The 24673-nt window shown below is 37.0% G+C and overlaps 1 long non-coding RNA gene and 1 pseudogene across 3 annotated transcripts; one reads left to right on the plus strand and one right to left on the minus strand.

The window, feature by feature from the left end:
- Window positions 1–11485: 11485 nt before the first annotated feature.
- On the minus strand, window positions 11486–14304 carry LOC9267451 (uncharacterized). Of its 3 annotated transcripts, XR_010738561.1 has the most exons (7): window positions 13866–14304; window positions 13627–13753; window positions 13393–13508; window positions 13257–13307; window positions 12907–13061; window positions 12296–12500; window positions 11486–12224 (listed from the first exon to the last, which is right to left on the minus strand). It is a non-coding gene; the product is annotated as an uncharacterized lncRNA (long non-coding RNA). The 3 variants fall into 3 exon arrangements; XR_010738562.1 differs by lacking the exon at window positions 13257–13307 and having other exon boundaries at window positions 11486–11670; XR_010738560.1 differs by lacking the exon at window positions 13257–13307.
- A 2951-nt stretch (window positions 14305–17255) lies between these two features.
- LOC136354524 (uncharacterized) lies at window positions 17256–18775 on the plus strand (annotated as a pseudogene).
- The last annotated feature ends 5898 nt before the right edge of the window (window positions 18776–24673 follow it).

Genomic DNA, 24673 nt, shown 5'->3' on the forward strand with positions numbered 1-24673 from the left:
GCCTCAGGTCATAGGACCACGAGAGGAATTGGGGGTTCGGTAGAAGCTGTAGAGAAATTAGCCGACACTACTAGAAAAAGCATTTTTCCCGACCGTGTGGATCTTATTTTCGCAGGCGGATATGACCCTTAGAGCCAAATGACCGCCTACAAAAATATAAATCGGGGTGAAATTTATGGTCCGCCTGCGCGACTTAAGCGACGCCTGCGAAACGCAGGCACCACTTAAGTGGTCCGCCTACGAAATTAGACTTGAATATAAATAGACTTGGATAGGAGTAGATTTTTTCTAAGTCTCAAAACCTCACCCCACCCTCACCCACGGCCGGCCTCTCCTCACCTCTCCTCCCCTCCCCTCACCTCTCCTCCTCTCCCCTCCCCTCACCTCTTCTTCTCTCCCTGGCCGCCGGAGGGGGAGCGACGGCGGCTCCCCTCCCACCCTTCCCTCCCAGATCTGGCCGGAGGAGGGAGGGGGAGGCCGGCGGGGGCAGTGGCGGCGACTACGGCACGGGGCGACAGCGGCGGCTCCCCTCCCCCCTCCCTCCCGGATCTGGCTGGAGGAGGGAGGGGGAGGACAGCGGCGGGGGCAACGGCGGCGGCGACGATGACGCGCGGGGCCGCGGCGGCAGCTCCCCTCCCCCTCCCTCCCAGATCTGGCCGGAGGAGGGAGGGGGGAGGCCGGCGGAGGCGACTACGGTGGCTACGGCGTGGGGTGGCGGCGGCGGCGATGGCGCGGGGCGGCGGCGACGACGACGCGCGGGGCCGCGGCGGCGGCTCCCCTCCCCCCTCCCTCCCAGATCTGGTCAGAGGAGGGAGGAGGGAGGTCGGCGGCGGCGACTACGGTGGCTACGGCGCGGGGCGGTGGCGACAACAACGCGCGGGGCCGCGGCGGCGGCTCCCCTCCCCCTCCCTCCCAGATCTGGTCGGAGGAGGGAGGGGGGAGGCCAGCGGCGGCGACTACGGCGCGGGGTGGCGGCAGCGGCGACGACGACGCCTGGCGCTGCTCCCCTCCCCTCCCCTCCTGACCGGCGCGGCGACGCTGGAGGAGGACGGTGGCGGCGAGGCGCGTGGCGGCGGCGGCCACGCCCGGGATTTTTTTTTTTTCACTGAATGGATTTTTGCAGGCGGGCTGTTGCCCCGACTACGAAAATCGATGGTTTTCGCAGTCATTGGGCTACAGGCGGTCCAACCCTTTCTAGTAGTGCGATGAGCACGAGGGGATAAATAAAGCAATCACACCACAACCCAACATGAAAACACCGATCATTTTTCCATTTCTCCCTGCAGGGCCCCAACCAAATACCATTCAAAGAGGTCATAGCAAGAGATCAAGGCTTGCAGCGAGAGCGCACAGCAGGATGGAAGCGATCAAGGGATGGGGCATAATAAGAGATGGCCGCTTGAGAGCATCTATCTATCTATCTATCTATCTTCTATCTATCTATCTATTATATACTAAAAGTCCATTAAACTTACTACAAACGCTCCTAGGCTACCATGTGGCATACTATAAACGCTCTCGAGTCACCATGTGTCACTCTAATAAAATAGTAAAAATCTGACCATTGATTTTCATTTAAATTGGTGGACCCATTAATTTTGATCTTTAGATTTATTTTACAAGAAAAAAAAATTTCCGCCCGGATTCCGGACGTCAGCCTTCATGCGCACGTATGTACGATCCCTCCAAGGCTCCAACCACCGTTCCTCTCTTTTTTTTAATCCCCATAACAATTAAAACTAAATATTTTTATGGGCCTAAAAAGCCCATTAGCCTATTATATCTAGCCAACTCTTTATATATTCTCTCCTAATAAATAGTCATTCAATATCAAATAAATATTTCTAAACAATGTCCAGATTCGTTGTTATTGGATATATCCCATCACATTCTAATTTGAATTTTTATGGGATAGAGGGAGTATATAGCACTCTTAAATTAGAGGAAATCTTAAAAAAAATAATAAAACATTCGACGATCGATTTACATTATTTTAGGTTATTAGATCTATCTTTTTTAAAAAAAAACATCCCAAATCTCCCTCCGCGCTCCCATGCGGCCTTAAAGCAAATTAACCATCTTATTATAAATGTTTCTAAACCACCCAGTGACACTTCTAAATTAGAAAAAATCATAAAAATTTAAGAACAAAACATCAAACTATGGTTTCGACGTAAATCGATGGACATATCATAGGTTGTTATTAGATTTTTATTTTAAAAAACTCCCAAACCTCATTTCCTCCCTCCCTGCCCCTACAATGTTAATGACTTAAAAAACTACATTAAACATCTTATAAATATTTCTAAACCACATGCGTTAAATGATATTGTTTCTAGTCATAATGTGTACCCCATCTAGCGTTAATTTTTTATAGACAACATAATGAAAATAAAAACATGCTCAGTTGAACATCATATTGATCGTACAAGCATGTGGGTTGCAACAAAGAATCTTAGCAGTGAAACAATGATGAGGTGGCCTTACCAATATAATGAGTCACTTCCATATAGGAATTAAAAATCATGTTCATTTATTTCTTTTTGGTAGAACTTGCTACGCTACGTTGTAAATTCCTAACATTTAGTGTAGAACAATTTAGAAATGTGTATTTATTACATGACCTCTATTTTAATATTTCTTACTCTATTGAAGTGAGATAATTTAGAAGAGATGACTTTACCTCATGTTTGTAGGCTCAACCCACTTATGTTTTCAACCCAAATTACAGAGATCAAATAATTTCAAAGATGCTTCATAAAATGGAATTCTCCAAATTTCTTTAAAAAAATGGACATGAAAACAAACAAAATTTATCTATTTTTTTAAAACAAATTGGTTTTAAAAACCATTCTAAATAGAAATATTTAAAATTTTTTGCTGCGCTAATGGAACGAAAATATGTAAAACTTCAAATAGCACCTAACAAAAAAATTGGACATTTTGAGCAAATGTTGGGGGAGGGGGGGGGTAAGATATCTACGTAGGAAGTCAAAATTCCAAAAATTTACTCATAGAAACTACACATATTTTCGACATAATATTTTCTCATAAATTGAGAAGTGTACAGTCTCGAGTAATTTTAGTTTAGAATTTATGTGCTGCAGGGTAATCAAAAGAAAATTATAACCACCATTCAAAACACATTAAATAAGTTCAATTTTTATTTTACGTGTATTAAAAAGGTGCACGCGCATGTGCGCGGGCTACCTTCCTAGTTCATAGCTAATAGGAGTCAAAGTCGAAGCAAGACGGACAATAATCCGACAAAAAAGACTATTTTAGACATAGAGTTTGACAAATGAAGAATTTTCTTTTTTTTCCCGATATGCGAGTGGCTGGGTGCGTGCAAAGATGAGCGACTAGAAAACCTCAAAAGTAGACAGTGTTTGATCGTTACCATTTGATTGCTAGTGGGTACTCCCTCCGTTTCGAAATGTTTGACACCGTTGACTTTTTAGCACATGGTTGACCATTTGTCTTATTCAAAAACTTTTATGAGATATGTAAAATTATATGCCTACATAAAAATATATTTAACAATGAATCAAATGATAGGAAAATAATTAATAATTACTTAAATTTTTTGAATAAGACGAACGGTCAAACATGTGATAAAAAGTCAACGGCGACAAACATTTCGAAACGGAGGGAGTATGAGATAATTTGCGGGCTAAAATCTGTGGGCTATACGGATGTTAAAAAATTAAGTAAGGAGGCCCGTGACTCCACGAGAGGCCACCATCCATCCTGCAACCAAACTCAAGCAAATGATTCTCTTCCCTCGAGGAGACGTTTCTTTTTGTATTTTTTTCTTCTAAATTCTAAATTCAACATAAGATTATGTTTGGCACAACTTTACATCTTACATCCACACTAGATTTGAAGTTACATCTTACATCTTACATGTTAAATTATATTGGTTTAAAATATAATATTTCATTTAAAATATCAATAAGACTATTCATCCAAATGTTATCAACTCAATCGCAAATTCAGATACATGGATTTCTATAGAGCAAGGAATATCTAGCTCCAGGATTCGGAGTTGTGCCAATAAGAACAAAAATAATTTGAAAATGTAGAGCATATAGACACATAAACACTCCATGAAAAATTTAAGCTCAAATTTCACCTACACATTGAAAAAAAAATATAAATTCGGGTATGAATAATACCACTACAATTCATATCCGAATTTGTCTTTTTAATATCTCAATATATGAGTTGAGTTTAGACCTAAGATTTTGTGGACTGGTATATATATATTATATGAATGTCAAAAAACATTCTAACTATATTTGGATTGTTTTAGACGAACAAGGGATCAAAATAGTTTTCCCCCATCCCCAAACTAACCCTCAGTTGAAAGCACCGACTGCAGAGAGTGTAACCTCCCCAACTCCGATTACATCGTCGGCCACCGTCTCTCACTCCGATTATATGATGGCATTCACTTACTGCCCCGCCTTCTCACTACCGGCCACCGCCTATAATTCCAGCTGCGCCATCCGGACACCACCTTCACGCAAGTGAGACTGAGACCACACATCATCGAGTAGACCTGATTATCAGTCAAAATTTGAATTTTCAACAATAATTTTGGAGTTTCTTCATCGTAGTTTATTTTTCAGCCTTTGCTTTTAGATCGTCAAGAACACATATATAAAAGTTCTATTCACAAATTATTTTTCATTTGTAAATATGTCGTTTGACTTATTCCTCAAATAAGCCAAATGATAGGGCTATCCATTAGCCTCAGGGGCGGACCCAAGGTCAAGTGGGCACTGGCATACCCAAAATTTACAGAAAAAAATTGGGATCTATTATGCTTCAATTGGCCTAAACGATGGATGGTGCCTCGTTTCATGAAGAAGTGGACAGGTCAAGGCCCAGTGGTTCATCGTTCTCGCATAACTCACCACAAGACCGTGCGTTTCCTGCTGGTGGCAGGCGCGCCAATCAGCAAGGCAACGAGGACAATGAGGTTCTGCCCGCGGCGACCAGTAGGGTTCAGCCGTGCTGTGCATGTATACTCTTTTCTCGTTTTTGTTCTGCAACTCTAATCTCTCTGGTCTTTGGTAGTGGTAGGGATTGATTGAAAACCCTGAAAATATAATATCTGAAGTTGCAAAATCTCTCATCCTCCTTCTTTAGATGGCTATATTTGATTGAAAATGGAAATGCCAAATCAGTGAGGGTATGTTGCGTGATTTGTAGGATTAGGTACATGGGCATCAATCAATTATGAGGAGGAACATGGGCATTCTTTCATGATTTATTCTACTTGTTCTACATCACCAAGGCTATGTCGTCCAGGGCTTCACTTTTGTGATGGTGATGCAAGGTTATGATGAAGTTCAGAATAGGCCAGAATAATATCGGAAGACAATAGGAATAAATTGTAATTTATGTTCAATTTTTGCTCAGTTCCATCTAATGATACACTACTGGTTCAACGCCAAAATAATAACTATTTGTACTATACTTTTTGATAAACTGTGAAGGCTTTGATTTGGCTCGTGACATGGGTACACCAAGGGTTAAAATCCTCGATCCGCCACTAATTAGCCTGATCAATTTTAGTACCAGGGCCCCAGGGAGCAATCACTTTGTCTGGTAATATTCCAGGTTTCCAATAATTGTATTCCTCCATCATCTTGATACTTTCCAATAATTGTAGATCATCAGTTGTTGCTCGTTAATATCTCCCGATGAATTGTTTCTTTTAGCGAGTTGATGATTTCTTAAGTATTCCATATCTGTCATGCTATTGCTGATTTCTCAATTGTGATATCACACCTTTTATTTATTCGTTGGTTTATTTCAGGTTTGACGTTAAAGCAATTTAATGTATGAAATGCCAAATATATACTCCATAAAAAAACTAACCCAAAAAAGAGATGTAATGTTACCAAATACAAAGATTCATCATAGGTAATATCATATCACATCTTAGGTTCGATGTTTTTGAATGGAGGGATTACAACTCATTACTTGCTAGTGTGTGTGTGTATGTGTATATATATGTATATATGTGTATATATATATATATATATGTATGTATATATGTATATATATATGTATGTATATATATATATATATATATATATATATATATATATATATATTTGTTATTAGCAAAATAAATATATGGTGAGACAGATGAGAAGAATGATGAATCTGAAGACAATACTTGCGAATAAGGTTAGTGTGGATGTTACGGCCTATTCCTGAAATTAGTTTTTGGCAGAATTTATTCTTGAAACTAGATGAAATGCCATGCGTTGCTACGAGAGTTTAGTTTGATAATAGTAGAAATAAAGTGTAACATAACTAGACGTCTTAAGCTTATAGAATTTGTATTTTCGATCAATCGTTGGAAAAGAGCTATAAACCATTAAATTAAGGTGGTTTATGATAATATAAATAGTAAATAGATTGATAATTCAAAAGTAAAAGTAAGGTGATGTGGCTTCATGAGAGAAGAAAATAAGGGAAATAATTTGGACTATAGATTAATCATCTAAAGGCTAGAAATGATTGAGGTGATATGATTTAAATGAGAGAAGAGAAATTATTAACAAAGCTAGGATGCACTATACATGTATATAGGATATTATAGAAAATGATGGAGAGAATATATATTAAAATATTATGTAAATTATGTGGGATGATGATTTAACATTCTTGTATTTTAAAGCTTTAAAATATAATAAATTATGAATGATATAACATGTTTGCATAAGGTTTATGATATAATAATTACTAATGGATGTTGATGTGTCATCTTTGTATATCGAATTTTATGGTTTAGTATAGATAACCTAAATAAAAGGGTCAATTTTGTTAAAATTTCGGATAGTATACACTATGCACACATTGGTTCCACGTACTGCAATTGATTCTCTATTATCGTTAGTGTACACTGTGCACATATGTCATGGTGGAATAGTCGCGGTCCTTAAAGCAATTAACAATGGCACAGTAGCACAGTTAAATGGGAGCGTATCCTATGCACACAGGCCCTCACGTGTACACACCGTGTACACCAACTAAAAATTATCACAAAAAATTCTAGAAAAATTCATACATATACTTTCAATAGTATTACATCTACGTGCAAAGTCGCATCTTCAAATTCATTCTACATAGAGAATAACAAAAAAGATAAAATTCTGACAAAATTGCAACCTTAAAACTGTCAGATTTTTTGTTTTTTTTGTTACAGCTAAAATATAATGAATTTGACGTTAAGATTTTAACCCTAGGTGTAATACAATTGAAAGTATGTGTATGATTTTTTCTAGATTTTTTGGTGACATTTTTTAGTTGGTGTGCACGTGTGTACACGTGAGGGCCTGTGTGCATAGGATATGTTGCCCAGTTAAATACTCCCTCCATCAGGAATACGAGGCTGTGCCATCCGCAAGGCCTCCTTCTATGTTCACATCAGTGCAATTTATTTATATCATTCGATATGTCATACACGGTTCGGATGCAATTTACCAGTGCATGCGCGGGAATGTATGCACTGGAATGCAGTAGGTACTAGTGGTTGACAATGACCTATCATATTACAAGTGTACACAATGCAAAATATATGAGGCCATAACCCATGTATCTCTGCACTGCTTTTTGTCTGAGGGTACATGATAAGGATGGATGCTATTGGCCATCCATGCAGCAAGTTTGCAGGGTGCACGAATGCACGATGGCCTCACTCCCTCGTCCTATATAAGAGCAGCACTACCTTCTTGCACCAGCATACCCATACAAGCACAAGCCATTGAGCACCCGATAGGTAGTTTTTCTCGAGAAATTGTTCTCATCTAGGCTATCTATAGCAGCTCAAAATTAAGATACGTTCTACAAATGTACTAGGTGTTATATGCCAACTATGGCATCTTAAGAAATAGTGTTAAATAAATAGTATTAGAATTAACATACAAAATCTGTATAATGAGGCTATCTGGTCCGTGCTAACTTGTGTTGTAACTTGGCTGACTATAGCATTGTTGTTGCTACTGATGCTAACTTGTGCTGCAACTTGATTTTTTTTTTTGAAAACTAACTTTGAACTGCTTATGAACTAACTATTAATTTATATGCTTAACTTGTCTGCCTAACAATGAGTGATTATCTTAACAACTATTGGTCTAACTCAACTAACTTTGAACTGCTTATGAACTAACTATTGATTTATATGCTTAACTTGCCTGCCTAACAACAAGTGATTATCTTAACAACTACTGGTCTAACTCGACTAACTAAAAGATTTAACATGGATGATAAGAAAACAATACTACGGTGGTTCATACATTGGACTTTTCTACCTACTACTTAGTTTATTCCATTAATATTGCTTATGCTGAGGTTGTTCAGTGTGTTTTCCAATACTGGGTTAAATAAATCTGGATATCTTTCTCTCATTTATACATATTATATTGGTGTTTGTAGAGGAAATTATGTTTTATGGATAGCACGCCACCCACAGGTCCAAAAAGAAAGCGTGCGTCTAGAAAGCAAGACAGGTGCCTTCATATTTTACTTTTATTGGGTTGATGTCACATTTTTTATATAAGCTTTGATCACGCGTATATTATCTATAAATCAAACTGAAAACCCGTGCATATGTGCTCAAAATTCTATGTAATTTGGATATATAATTTGCTATATCAAATAATACCTTTTTAAATGCAGGTGTGAGTTCACATTCTACTGGGGGCACAATACGTGAAAGGCAGCAACGCCGGAGATCCATAATAAAAGCAAAGAAAGGTGGGTAGGCGACTCATATACAATAAAATAATATATTATTCTATTATCTATTGCATTAATAACACCTGTGTTACCTCTCAAATTAGGAAATTGTTCATCTGAGTTAAAAAAACGCAGTCTCTAAACAGCAAGTTCCAGGTAATATCCTTTGATGCATTGTAGTTTTGGATTTCTATATATAATATGCGTTCTTACATGCCTCTAAGAAAGAAGACTTATTATGAGTTATCTATTACAAGGGTATTTTATATGTTTAAGTCCCATTTATTCCTTATCATCATTTGATGATGAGAACACTATGAGGCTCATGTGCAATACGATACATGAATGATAAATTTTGTTTGAACACATGGATAATTAAATAAAATGATTCCCCATGTGACATTATTACTCACTCTAATTATTAAATTAAAAATATATATAGGTGCTAGGATGGCCTCTTAAATTAATGCAACCTTAATAATTAATGGTGCTTTGTTTACAGTTGCCCTTGCAGATGAGATTTCCTACTACGGACCTCCTGCCCACGTGTGTCAATATTGTGGGGCCCAGTTTTGGTATCAGAAGAGTGTGAAGAGGCCTTATTCAAATTCAAGTGACCGGGGTCATATTCGCTTTCATCTGTGTTGCAGGGGTGGTAAGGTTTGCTTGCCATATTTGAAACATCCTCCACCTTTTTTGGCTAAATTGCTAGATCCAAATGGTGACATTTTATCCAAATACATCCTTAAGTCTATTAGATCATACAATTCTCTGTTCGCTTTCACATCATTGGGTGCTAAAATTGACTATGGTATAAACAAAGGTCCGGGGCCATACGTGTTCAAAATTAATGGCCAGGTTCATCATAGGATTGGATCTTTACTTCCTGAAGAAGGTGAGTCTCTAGGGTATGCACAACTTTACATTGTTGATATTGAGAATGAGGTCCATAATCGCATATCAATTTTTGATAAAGATAGGGATTGTGATGATGATAATGGTGTCGACAAAAAGATAGTTGAAGGTTTAATAAGAATGTTCGACGAATCAAATGAGTTGGTAAGATCATTTAGGGCTGCTAGGGATCTTCTAAAAAAGGGCAGAGTGAACCTTTGCATCTTAGGCTATTGCATGACCGCTCTAGAACTGCACCACAATATAGTACACCGACTTGAACTGAGATAGCTGCTCTAGTGGTAGGTGATTTCTCAGAAAAAAAAATAAGAGCCCTGATGTAATAATTCAGGAGAGAGGTGGTGTCTACGTAGAATTAGTAACCTACATGCTAATTATATGGCTTTGCAGTATCCTATTCTTTTCCCATATGGTGAGCAAGGGTTTAAGCTAAAAATTAAATACAACCGTTCTGGGGTCATGTGGGTTCGAAAGAGGGACGGGGTTACAATGCTTGAATATTATGGTTTCCGGTTGCAGCAGCGTAGATGTGAGGCAATAACATTGATTAGTGGTGGCCGGCTGTTCCAGCAATATATTGTTGACGCTTTTGCATCAATAGAGGAAAATAGAGTTAGGTTTGTCATTAGAAACAACAAGAATTTAAGGTCAGAGATTTACAAGGGGATCCAAGATGCCTTGCACAAGGGTGATGTTGATGGAAACTATGTTGGTAAGAAAGTTATTTTGCCTGCTAGCTTTACAGGAAGTAAAAGATATATGATACAAAATTATCAAGATGCAATGGCAATTTGTAGGTTTTATGGGCCACCAGACCTTTTCATTACTTTTACTTATAATCTAAAGTGGCAGGAAATAGCTGATGCTCTTGCATTTATTCCAGGGCAAAAACCAGAAGATAGACCTGATATAGTAAGTAGAGTTTTCAAATTGAAGGTGGACGAACTTGTTTCTCTCTTGAAGAAGGGTACTTATTTTGGGAAGGCACGGGCAGGTATGATTACTATTAATGGTGTTCCAGAATTTTTTTTAGCTGAAAAAGATATATAGCACAAGTTCAAATTATTAATTAAGCGTTCTTTTGAATATTTGCTAAATATTAATTCATAAGTGTGGCATATAATATTTACCAAATTAGATATTATTTACTCCAGTCAAGGAAGAGAAAATATTTGCACTCACCATGCTGTACTATGCACACATTATTTGCTCCTACTCTGTATACAACTAGGACTTTTAGGCGCGCTTCGCGGCGCCCTACCGTTCATTAATTAAGAGCTATGTAGCTTATAGATGGTAATAGGGAAACATTTGATTAAGAGCTATGTAGCTTCAAAGCAGAGCAAATAGCATGACTATGAGAGAGACGCTGAGAGCACCTAATCTAAAGCAATGAAAACATTTGACCAATGTGAAGGCTTCGAACTTCAGGAGTAGCCTGAACAGTAAAAAACATTTGCATACTTCAAAAAGCTCTACTAAGATTATATAAGGCATATTATCACATCCGCAATTGTATATAATTTCTCTATCACCATCTGTAATTTTTGACACGAAAATATTTACAGAGTTATGTACAAAAGCTTAAAAGGAATTTTTTCTTTAATTTACAGAGTTATTTACCAATTCATATCCATAATTATGGGATGGAAGGTTCCAGTTGTACAACCTACAAAATGCACAAATGGTTCATGAAGTATTTCATGTAATATAAATGAGCATTTAGATATGTGGAATCTGATATGGAACCTTTGGTGGCTATAACTTAACTGACCAAGTGAACTTCACCTCAAAATCAGATGCAAAATAAGAACAATATAATGGTGTGTGCCAAATTCACTTGAGTTTCTAGTTTCAAAAAATCAATTCGTCCTTACAAAGCAAACCAAACCTCTGACTGCACAGGATCTACAGAGCAACAGATCACAGCTCCAAAGTATATTGACCTGCCTGCAACCTTGTGGCTCCACGCATTCAGCTCTTTTGGAGTAACTGGCACTCAATGTATGAAATTTCAGCATGGAAAGGAACTGAAAGGTTCATTTTTCTTTCGAAGAACAAATAAAAAATGTAATGTCAATCACCAAAGAAAATTGTGTAGAAAGTGAAAGAGTATAGCAATTAGCCCACTTAGCAGTTTGTACTGATTTCAAGTTCTACTGGAGCAAATTGCAGTGTCCCTAAGCAGAGCATGATGGGTGTAGGAATCTTGGTAGATATTTGCATAGGCCATATCATTAATCTCCGACCTCTAACCATTATGTGTTCAATTCATGGAAAGAGGATTTTGTGCCATAGCTCACCACAACACGTTTCAGATCCAATCTATAGTATTTATATATTACCAAACATGTTCTTAATTTCATCATTGTAACAGAAACTTCCACACAATTTCTTCACCAATTGCTATAGGAGCACTAAATATATATCAGTTTAAATCAGCATGGCTTAGCCCTAAATTAGTAGAGTTCATTCTGCATCTTCAAAGACTACCAATGCTGACTTGCATCAGCACCACAGTGAATCATCCAATTACTTAGCCACACCTACAGTTTGTAATTTTAGTCAATGATTTTTGCCTCTCAAATCCTAAAGGCCAAATGAAGAACAGAGTTACCTTCAAGTGCTTGTAATGATCTCACCGAGCCCAACAACCTAAATGCTATTGGTTGGTCTAGTCCAAAAACCTCACCAGAAGCATCACAAGTCCAAAAACGTACTTCTATTAGTAAATGTTGAGCTTCTCTGAAGGTTTTTGTTCTAACACAATCTGCCACATAACTTCAATTCTGATGTTAAGGAGCAGAAATAGAGCCTGAATTCTGCAATATAAAATCCTTTAGTGAGCAAGTATCAAGTCCAGAAACCTTTAGTAAGCAAGTATCAAGTCTAGAAACCAATATAAGTGTATACTTGAAAATGCAATTAATGGAATATATCAATGTATACGAAAATAGGTCTAGCCCATTCAGTTTCTTTAGGAAAAAAAAAGAGCCAATTCAGTTTCATTATGTGCAAGGTAATCTTTATATGTTGTCAACCATGTAGCTAGAAGCATCAACACTAATAAACATTTGCTTATGTAAATGAAGCACAAAGGCATTTAGAAAACAACTCCCCCCTAAACAATCTCTAATAAACGGGGACATTCATTTCTTTGAAAGAAGCATATATGTAATGTGAATCAACAAATAAAATGTGTAGTAAGTGAGAGTAAACATCAATTACCTCGATTTGCACTGATCTCAGTTCTCTACTGTACTAAAATAAAGAATCCCTCAGCAGAGCAGGATAGATTCATAGATTCCTTGTAGTCTTGCAGACATTTACATAGGCCATAGCACTACTTGTAAGAGGCATGCAAAATATCATACCTCCGACCACTGTAATAAGCAATTTGAGATAGTGGCTGAGATGATGGCGAGCAATCATATCAGAACATGCAGTGAAGGTTTCGTTAAATATGATCGTCATTTAGAAAAAGAGTTCAAGGTGAACCATTGTGGAACTAAAATATCACCTAGTAAAATTGAAGTGGAAGTAGGAAAAGGCAAAAAAAAAAAAGGTTCCCAAAATACCTATACATATGGATTCTCAATTAATGATGAAGTTGCATACATCCATTGCCCCTAAGTAAATTACACCATAAATAACAATGGCAAGGCAATTGCAAATGGCCCTTGGCTAGGCGACGACAGATGGTTCCCAGATTACCTGTTGCTGGCCAGATCTGCAATTGCGAAACAGTGTCGGCGCCGCACGGCAGCGGAGCTTCAAACTTGAGCAGAAGGGCGCCAACCCACTGTGGAGATGGAGAAGGATTGCATCGGCTGAAGAGAGCACAAAGCAAAAGGAATCAAATATGAATTACAGAGACAAAGAACTACTAACCAACGGAGAATTCAACACAACAATAGCCCATGGCAATGCAAAATCACTGATCCAGACCTTCATGGCGAACTTGAGTGCATGTACCCACCGGATCTAGCGATAGGCCAGCAGATCGATCACCTCGTTGTCGTTCTCCATCACCAGCAGCCCTGGTTGATCTCCATCACCACCACCCCTACTTGAACTGGGAAGAGAGAGGAGTAGTATTATTATGGTGTGTGTGTGTGTGTGTTGGGGGAAGGGAGGGCGTCGGCGGCGAGGAGAAGCGCAGGAGGGGGAGGCCGGCGTCTACCCACCGGATCGAGTGGCAGGGCCAGCAGATCGACCCTCTCGCCCTCGTTCTGCATCATGACCACTCTCCCTGCTTAACTGGGAAGAGAGATGGAGAGATTGGGCAGGGGGAGGGCGACGAAGCGACGACAGGCGTCACGGCCAAACCTCGCCCCGAGCCCCACGTGGTCTGGTCCCTCCGCAGGTTCACCACGGCGTCGACGATTCACCAACGACCACAGCAGCGCCTGGACGAAGGAGAACGCGCAGAGGAGTTTGTGAGGAGGCGGCGACTTCGGTGCGGCTAGGGTTTTTGGATGGCAGTAGAGGGCAGCCAAAAGTTAACTCCCCCGTCCACCCTCGCGTGATGGACGGCAAAAAAGCTCGAGGGGCAAGCCGTCGTCGCCGGCGAGGAGAAGGCAAAGCGGCGGCGGCGCAAGGGCAAGGGAAAGGAAGAGAAGGGATGGGGGAACAGTAGTGGCTAGGGTTTCGAGGGAATGGGGGGATTGGGTGTTCTTTTTTTTTTTATAAAACTCCCTTACTTTCTCTTTTTCAGGGCGCTGTCCTATACTTGGATATAGTCATATAGAGGGCCTAAGACAGTGAACTTACATTGAGGACTTAAGAAAGATTATCAAGGTAAGAGAGGATTTTTTTGCAAAATTACCAGCTCCAGCGCTCGCATCGTAGATGCTTGATCGGACGACGCTGCTGGCGAGTAACCAGAGCGCACCAAAATCAACAGCCTTCTAGCGCGCGGGGGGCGACGTGGATACACGCGTGTGCGTCCACGCCGTCCCAAATTCTCTCGTGCGAGCACTTCGCCCTTGCTTTTAATTACCCCGATAGGGATCTCTACTCTTGCTCTGTTTGTTTGTACTATGTGCAATTTCTATATCCTACTTCTCCACGTGTTGCTAGGCATGCATGCATCGATGTGTGTCACCGATGCCCTTTTGTCTGGTTGTTAAGTAACATAAAAAAATTCACGTGTGGAAACCCAGTAGGTAGGGGTGAAAACGGTACGGAAACGGACGGATATCATCTTTATCGTTTTTGTTTTCATATTTTTTTCGAATCGAAATCGGAATCGGAAACCCCGGATACGAAAACGGAATCGAATATTATCGAAACCGGAAAAGGAGCGAAAACTAACCGGCGCTAATACGGTAACGAAAATTTATCGGAATAAAAAAAACCCTCACACTGATAAATCCAATTCTCAAGTCTCAACTGTCAACAATTCATCATAAAACACAATCATATAAGTCCAATTGTTAAGTATCAACAGTATATCACACAACACAATCTATAGAATAAATTATCTATGTTTAAGAGACTAATGCTGTTGATAAATCTCAATGCATGAAAAATATTCTTATCTAATTTTAGATTTGCATAACAAATATTTTTAAAAAAATAACAGCCAAACACCATGGTATTCACTGTTCAGTGCTTAAAAAATAAGAATCCATGGTATTTTGTGATTTCTGAAAATTCCGAGAAAAATTTCTGGAAAGTTTCCGACCGATTCCGAGTTCCGACGGAAACTGCCTTTATCATTTTCGATTCCGTTTCCGAGAAAATATTTCCGTATTCATTTCCGTTTCTGAAAAATTCTGAAAAAATTCCGACCGACAGATTCCGTTTTCGAAAATAGGTCCGAAATCCGGAAAGTTTCCATACCGTTTTCACCCCTACCAGTAGTTACCTACCACATCAAGTTACACAAGGATTTGGTTAGTTTAACCAGCTACTAATTATGTAAGCTATAATTAACATATTACAACATGATTTTTTGAGCGGCCTGTGTAGTTAAAAAAATGTAGAAAGTTGTTAGTCTATTCGTCACCCTTTTGCAGTGATCAAGGGCTAATTTATTGTATCAACTTGGTGCTTTAGCCTATAATGTATGTATTGTGTGTGTGTATATATTATCACACCTTACTATTTTCTTCTTGTATTTCAGTTCTATACACCATTGAGTTCTAGAAGCGTGGTCTACCTCACGTCCATATTTTGGTTTGGCTTTAAGGTAATACTAAAGACCCACATCCCTCCTTCATTACTTCAATAATATGTGCAAAGATACCCAACAGGTTGTCAGACCCAGAGGGTTATAGACTTGTCGATGAATTTATGGTGCATGGTCCTTGTGGGGATTTAAATAAACAATGCAAATGCATGAAAGATGGTAAGTGCTCAAATTTTTTCCCAAAAAATTACCAGGATGGCACAGTCGTGGGTGAGGATGGTTTTGTGCAGTATAGGCGTCGTGCGGAAATGGGCAACTTTGTTGAGCGGTATAGGGTTAAATTGGACAACGCTTGGGTTGTGCCATATAACTTGAAACTATTAAAGTGTTTTCAAGCTCATATAAATGTCGAGTGGTGCATTAAGAGACATCTTATAAAATACTTGTTTAAATATATTACTAAAGGCCCAGACCGTGTTAGAGCTGTAATTGAGAGCTTTGGCGCTCACGACCCTACAAGGAATTTAGAAGGTGGAGTTAATAGCAATGACTTTAGTGCCGAAAACTCGAGTGTGAAGGAACAAACTAACAATGTTGTTGAGGTACAAGAATACATTGATTGCCGTTATTTATCTTCGCATGAGGCTGTTTGGCGTTTGTTTGAATTTGATATATATTATAGAGTACCAGCAGTTGAGAGGTTAGCTGTACATCTTCCCTTGATGAATAGCATTGTGTACCCAGCTAAGCGATCATTAGTTGATATTGTAGATGACCCTCGTTCAAGAAAGTCAACTTTGACTGAGTAGTTTTCTGCTAATAAGATATATCCAAATGCCCGAGAGCTAACATATATAGAGTTTCCAACAAAGTGGATTTGGGATAAAAAGGAGAAACATTGGCATTCTCATAGGTCGACATCAAAAAAAAAATTGGTCGGGCTATCTACATTAATCCTAGTTGTGGTGAGCTTTATTACCTTCGTATGCTTCTAAATGTTGTCAAGGGGGCTACATCGTATGAAGATCTGCGAATTGTTCATGGTGTTTTATACCCGTCATTTAAGGATGCATATCAGGCACTTGGTCTACTTGGTGATGACAATGAGTGGCGTGAGGCTCTTAGGGAAGCATCTCTGTGGAGTTCAGCTACTCAGATGCGACAGCTATTTGTTACTATAGTCCTGTTTTGCTCTGCTTGTGATGCACTCTCGCTGTTTAATGAGTTTTACATTTACTTCACTGATGATATCCACCGTAAAATTCAATCGATAATACAACTGCCTTTATATATATTTCCTGAACAACATTTGAAAAATCATGTTTTAGTGGAGTTTGATAATTTGTTTACTAAAAATGGTGCTTCCATGAGTGATTATGGCTTGCCTAAACCTGATCTAAGTCTCTTAAGTAAAGTAAAAAACAGGTTGTTAGCTGAGGAAATGGCATATGATGTTGCAAAACTTAAAAATGAGCATGACACTATGATCAAGCAACTAAATGGGGAACAAAAGCACATCTATGATACTGTCATTCGGTCGGTCTATGATAGAACAGGATAATGCTTTTTTGTTTATGGGTACGGTGGCACTGGAAAAACCTTTCTTTGAAATACTATTATTTCACGTCTATGATCCGAAAAGCATATTGTTCTCGCAGTAGCTTCTTCTAGGGTTGCTTCCCTCTTGCTCCTAGGAGGTCGTACTGCACATTCTCGATTTAAAATCCCTATAGTCATTGACGAGGCATCTTTGTGTGATATCAAGAGAGGGACATTCCTTGCTGATTTAATAGTGCAGTGCTCTTTGATAATATGGGATGAAGCTCCAATGACTCACCGGTATTGTTTTGAATCACTAGACTGCAGCATGTGTGACATTCTTGGTAAAACAGATCCTTCATGTTTCAACAGGGTGTTTGGTGGAAAGACTATGTTGTTTGGTGGAGATTTTAGGCAAGTATTACCGGTAGTCAAGAGTGGAGGTAGGTTGGAGACGATAGATATGCATCAATAACTAATTCATACCTATGGAGTCATGTTAATGTTTTACGTCTAAAGGTTAACATGCGATTGCTCGGGATGTTAGATAGTGGTTTACCGGCTAATCAAATAAAAGAATTTAACGAATGGGTGTTGAGTATTGGTGATGGTACTGCAAAAGGTAGTTCACAAAGTGATGATGGAGACTCCGAATGGATAGAGATACCAAATGACATCTTAATTCCAAGGTTGGACTCTGCTATAGATGATATTATTAAATCTACTTATCCAAACTTGGAAATATCATATTCCAATCCAACCTATTTAAGGGAGAGGGCTATTATTGCTCCAAAGAATGATACTATTGATGAAATCAACAGCCGTGTTCTTTCTTTGGTCCCTAGCCATGAAAAAAATTACCTGAGTTCAGATACTTTGGTTGAATCCTCGAGAGGACATGGTAATCTAGACTTGCTTTACCCAGTTGAGTTTTTAAATTCATTACAATTTAAAGGCATTCCTCCACATAATCTTGTATTAAAGATTGGAGCACCTGTGATGTTGTTACGTAACTTAAATCAAAGTGCTGGACTTTGCAACGGCACGCGGCTTATAATAACACAACTAGGTGATCGAGTTTTGGAGGCTGAAATCATTACAGGTTCACATATAGGTCATAAAGTCCTTCTCCCTCGAATCGCATTGCATGTATCAAGCACTAATTGGCCTTTCGTTCTTAGCCGCCGACAATTTCCTGTTTGACTTTGTTATGCAATGACCATCAATAAGAGCCAAGGACAAACTTTGCAGAATATTGGTTTATATTTGCCACGCCCAGTTTTTACTCATGGACAACTCTATGTGGCTATATCACATGTTACTTCTAGAAATGGGCTTAGAATTCTAATTGATAATGATAAGGAATCTAGTTGTAGTATTACCCAGAACATTGTTTACAAAGAGGTGTTGCAGTCTCATTAGTATTTCTTCTTCCATGTTCAAGGTTTTTTTTCTTCCTCCTTACTCCTAAGTTTTACCCCGATTTTGAGCCTCTATTTGTTTTGCAACTTTTTAGTGTTTTCTTGCTACATACTCATCAACTTTTCCTACGATGTACATCCCACATCTCGATTATACTAATTAATTAGTTAATCAGTTTGTTCCTTTCCTTCCTTTCACTTAAAAGCTTCCGATGGAGTACAGTTTGCTATCAGAAATTAATTCCACCAGGCATAATTGGCGTATAAAGGTCAGAGTTGCAAGGTCATGGCATCTATCTGGAACTTCCAAAGGGAGATATTTTACTGCTTTGGAACTTCTCTTGGTCGATGAAGAGGTACAAAATTAATCATATTAATTATATCAGTTTATTTACAGGACATGGATGACATTATTTTTATTTCCCATGGTATGAATTGAATTTCTTAGGGGGTAGGCATTACAGCTTGCATGGGAGAAAATGAAATACAGAAGTTTTCAATGTCTATGGTGGAGGGACATGCCTACTTCTTACGGAATTTCCGTGTTAGTAGACAGACAAGAAAGCTCAATACTGTGCCTAGCACCTATGCCATCTATTTTACACCATGGACTATTGTTGAAGAGATCCCGGCCTACAGAGATATGTGGCAGTCTTCCACTCTACATTTTTAATTTCGTGGACTTTGAGGATTTGGATGAAAGGGCAAGGCATCCAAATGGTTTAGTAGGTATGGATTTCCACCCATTTTAATATTATATTTTTATTTTCCCATCTACTTTTGTTATTTTTATAGTCAATGACATATGTTCCTTTTGTTTTTTTTAAAAGATGTTATTGGACAACTCACGGTTGTGCACCCTCTAGTTTCATATTATACCAAGTTGTTTTGATTCTTTTTACTATCCATTTTTTTAAAATTTAATCAAGCTTATAAAATATTAGCAACATCTACAACATCACATTAGTTTGATTAAACCAAAAGTCATTGCATCGCAGAGTTTCTCAAATTATTCTTGTTAATTAGAAAATCCACATTCCAGGAGCTCCATCTGCCATATATGATCGCAATCCATATGAGCTGAACTAAAGTTACTCCAAACATTTTTTATTTAAAATGTATCATATTTGGTCAGACCTTTAAAATTATCAATTTAGTAAAATCACAAAATCTAATAAATTTGCAATATTGTGATACTTGAAAGTAAATCGATCTACACACATCATTTTTGAATTGACGAAGCATTTCAAAAATTATTAATCGTACCCGAAGTTTCAAATATTTATAACCAGATTAGAGTAATGAACATAAGCTAATCAAATTAATAACTTGTGCAAGTACGTACGATTTGTCTTCAGGTCTCGATACGCATGCAATCCCCCCAATAATTCACTCGATATATTATCTTCCGTCTTGTCTATCGATCGATATCGAGAAGACATTGACATGGTGACTAAGCATGCATGGGCCAGCAATGGATGCATGTGCCCACTAATATATACTGTACAGGTGCTGCCGAAGCAACAGTGCATTCCAACGTTCAACTACATTAAACAGATCTGAATTCTTCTTGGAAAGTACAGGGGATGTTTGGTTGATACCTAATTTTATCATTACTAAGTTTAGCCTAGTTGTAACATGGTGACACAAATATAACTTAGAAATAGTTGGTCACAAGTGTGACATGTTTAGCTTCAAATTTGAGAGTATAACATGTGAGTCCAAAGATATGAAAATGTGGCGCGATATAGTTGCGGCAGCGAAACAAAGACATACCTAAGAAACTGTGATATGACTGAACTGTGGTATGGTAAAGTGTGGCAACCAACCAAACACACTCTAATTGGCGGACTTAGCTTCGTGGAGGAAAAACTTTGAAATTATTTGGATTGAGGGAAAATCACTAGCAATATACTTTTTTATTCTAGCACTGCCGTTGATCAAAATATTGGACAATGACAAAAGCAATATTTCCTATGGTTGTGAAAAGGATTAGTCACAACAATTATTCCTTTTGCAGGATGAATTTGATTTCTCAATTTTGGTATGATGTTTAACTCTACGAAATGATCCTATCATAGTTGGACGTTAATGATGATGAAATGATGAATGTTTGATCATAAAGTTGGAGAAGTCTAATATATATATATATATATATATATATAGTAAATTTGTTTGGTGCTCCATGGTGCCCAGGCACCATTGTTGAAATTGAGTATATACCCAATTCAAATGAGTATGAAACTTTTTCAATTACTTAGTTATTAACATTAACTACTTTACTAACTAGTTTAAAGCAAGTTTGAACTGAATTTGAACTTTTTTTTGTTAGATTTTGATTCTAGGTATATAGCATCCATACATATAATTAGTTAGGTATGTAATCATGGATTGTGAAATAAAGTTAAATTTGAGTTGTTTTGTTGATAAGTATAGGTATGAATCAAATTATTATAACTAGGTATAATATATGTATATATATATATATATGTATATATATATATATATATGTATATATATATATGTGTGTGTATATGTATATATATATATATATGTATATGTATATATATATGTATATATGTATATGTATATATATATATATGTATATATATGTATATATATGTATATATATATATATATGTATATATATGTATATATATATATATGTATATATACTAGCAAAAATACCCGTGCGTTGCAATGGGTGAAAAAATTCTAATGATAATATACGTTTTTCATGCATAATCATGTCAATGGCAATGTTTGTATGGATCGTTTATAGACAACCTACTGATGCTTGATTTACCTAAAATAATTAGATTATTCATGTGATAACATGCATATAATCTAAAATACTCTTTCAGTCTCGTTCGTGCAACCAGTAACAGGATCAATTGAATCCTACACTGCCTTACATGATCAAGTCTACACAAAATAGAGTCACCGTGCACTCTTCTCTAAATAACAATTAAAAATATGTTTATTTTTTAATATTACATTTATGTTATCAAGAATAATAGCTATACTTAACAAAAATAGCCTGATATCTTAGACATGCAGGGTTTCCAATACTGTTGCTTTTTCCAATAAACGTTCGTTACATGAGAATAGATGAGGAAAGAAAAGCCGTGCAGGAGATGGAAAAAAATCAATGGATCCTATACAGCCCAAGCGTCTATCAATTTTATCTTGTGTTGAGTCGAATAGTTTTTAGGAGCGGTTCTTATTATAAATGACATTTTTTTTCTCGCGTTGAGTCAGACGGTTTTCTTTAACTTTTTTTTTAGTAATGGTGTTTTTTCTCTCGTGTTGAGTAAGACGGTTTTCTCGAACCGTTTTTATAGACAACGGTTTTTTCTCGCGTTTAATCCGATTGTTTTTCGATCCTTTTTTTAGAAACAGTGTTTTTTTTTCCTGATAGTTTTTCCAAAGCGGCTTGTTTTTTTATAAACAGTGTTTTTTTCATGCGGGGTTTTCTCAAACCATTTTTCAGAAATGGCGCATTTCTTTCTGACAGTTTTTTCCTAGCATGTTTTTTTTTGCTTTTTTTTTCTCTCGTGTTTTTTTTTTACTTTTTTGTTTCTGACATTTTTTTCTCGCGCGTCATTTTTTTCTCGTGCATTTTTTTTGCTTGTTTTATTTTCATTTTTCCAATACAGGAGAATAGACGACGAAACAAAAGTAGCGTAGGAGATGGAAAACAAATCGACGGATCCTATCCGACCCAAGCATCCATCAATTTAGCGTTTTTTCTCACAGTTTTTTCAGAGCATGCTTTATTTATATAAATGGTGTTTTACCTTTTTACTTGTGCGGTTTTTTCAAACCATTTTTTTAAAATAACACATTTTTTCTAATAGTTTTTTTTAAGCATTTGTTTGCGCTTTTTTCTGACATTTTTTTCTCGTGCGTTTTTTTTGCTTTTTTTTCAAGTGTTTTTTAAACCGTTTTTATTTTCTCGTGTATTTTTTCTTTTTAGTTCTACGATGTAAACTTTTCTTTGTAAATATTTTGATTAGATTAGATTAGATATAGAGAATAGATATTTACGGAGTACTAAAACAAATACGAATAGAAATCGGACTTTTTTTTTTGCCCTTTTTACTTTTTTTTTATTTTTTACAAACAGCTTTTTGTTGCCACTTTTTGAGGGAATCGGACGGATCTTTAGATGTTTTTTTGGTTTTTTAATTCTTTTTCGGATTTTTTTTGTTTTTCGGCCACTTTTCTTTTTTATTCCGCCTTTTACAGGTATTGTACTTTTTTTTCCTTTTTTAAGGGAAACGATCTACGGTTTTATTTTTTGTTTTTTTTTTTTTTGCCACTTTTGAATCGGACTATTTTTGTTAGTTTTTTTTTTGCTATTTTTCTCCGTCTTTTTCCCCTTTTTAAGAGATCGGAACTTTTTTGCCCGGGGGATCAGACTTTTTTTTGTTTTTTTTGCTTTTATTATTTAAACGGTATTTTTTCCCTTTTAGGGATCGGATCTTTTTTTTCCAGGGGAATCGGACTCTTTTTGTTTTGTTTTTTTTCGCTTTTTCTTATTTATTAAACGGACGAAGAAAATGTTTCTTATTTTTTAAGTAAACTAGCAAAAATGCCCGTGCGTTGCAATGGATGAAAAAATTCTAATAATAATATATGTTTGTATTTTGATGAGCGGCTTTTTTTTTATAAACGGTGTTTTTTTCTTGCACGATTTTCTCAAACTATTTTTTCAGAAATAGCGCATTTCTTTCTAATAGTTTTTTCTTAGCATGTTTTTTTTTTCTTTTTTTACTGACGATGAAAACCATATTTTTCTCTTTTTTTTGCTTTTATTTTCTCGTGTGTTTTTTTTTGCATGTTTTTTCTAACAATCATTTTCTCGCGCGTTTTTTTCATGTTTTTTTCAAATGTTCTTTTTTGCTTTTTTCCAATACAGGAGAATATGTGACGAAATAAAAGCCGTGTAGTAGATGGCAAAAAAATCGATGGATTCTATCCGACTCAAGCGTCCATCAATTTAGTGTTTTTTCTGACAGTTTTTTCAGAGCGATTTGTTTTTTAATAGATGGTTTTTTTTCCTTGCGCGTTTTTTTCACACCATTTTTTTTAGAAATGGCGCGTTTTTTGATAGTTTTTTCCTCGCATGTTTTTTTAAAAATTTTTTACCGGCGATGGAAATAATTTTTCTCGCGCTTTTTTTTGTTTTATGGAAGATGTAAAACCTTTTTAGCGATTTTTTTGCCTTTTTTTTTGACTTTTTTCTCACGCGTTTTTTGAACAGTTTTTTTTATATAGTTAGATTAGATTAGAGATAAGAAGAGATATATATTGATTAGAAATCGGACTTTTGTTTTGTCCTTTCCTTTTTTTCTCAGGTGCATCTTTTATTTTATACAAACCAGCTTCTTATTTTTTACGAACCATTTTTTTTGCCCCTTTCTTAGGGAATCGGACAGACTTTTTTAGATGTTTTTTCGGATTTTTTCGCCTTTAAAGGAATCGCTTTTTTTACTTTTTTTCTGTTTTTAAAGGAATCGGATCTAGCGTTTTTTTCACCACTATTTTTTGCCTTTTATAGGAATCGATTTTTTTTCGGTTCGGATCTATGTTTTTTTTTCACTTAGGGGAAACGAACTTTTGTTGTTGTTGTTTTTTTTGTGCGGCTTTTCTTTTTCTTTTTATGCACCTTTTTGCTTTTGTTCTCTCACTTTTATCATTTTTTTAACAAAAACAACCTCAAGTACCTTATTGCAAGATTATAGGGACTCAAATGTAAATATAAAAATTATAGGGACTCGAATGCAAAAGTACAAACCCAAAAATTAAAATCATATAAAAATGGAATGCTCTCGACCTGTAGGTTCCATTGTTGCAAATAGATCTTCAATCTGACACATTAATTTTTTTCACC

The sequence above is a fragment of the Oryza sativa genome, chromosome 12 (assembly GCF_034140825.1).
Source record: "Oryza sativa Japonica Group chromosome 12, ASM3414082v1".
Classification (NCBI taxonomy): domain Eukaryota; kingdom Viridiplantae; phylum Streptophyta; class Magnoliopsida; order Poales; family Poaceae; genus Oryza; species Oryza sativa.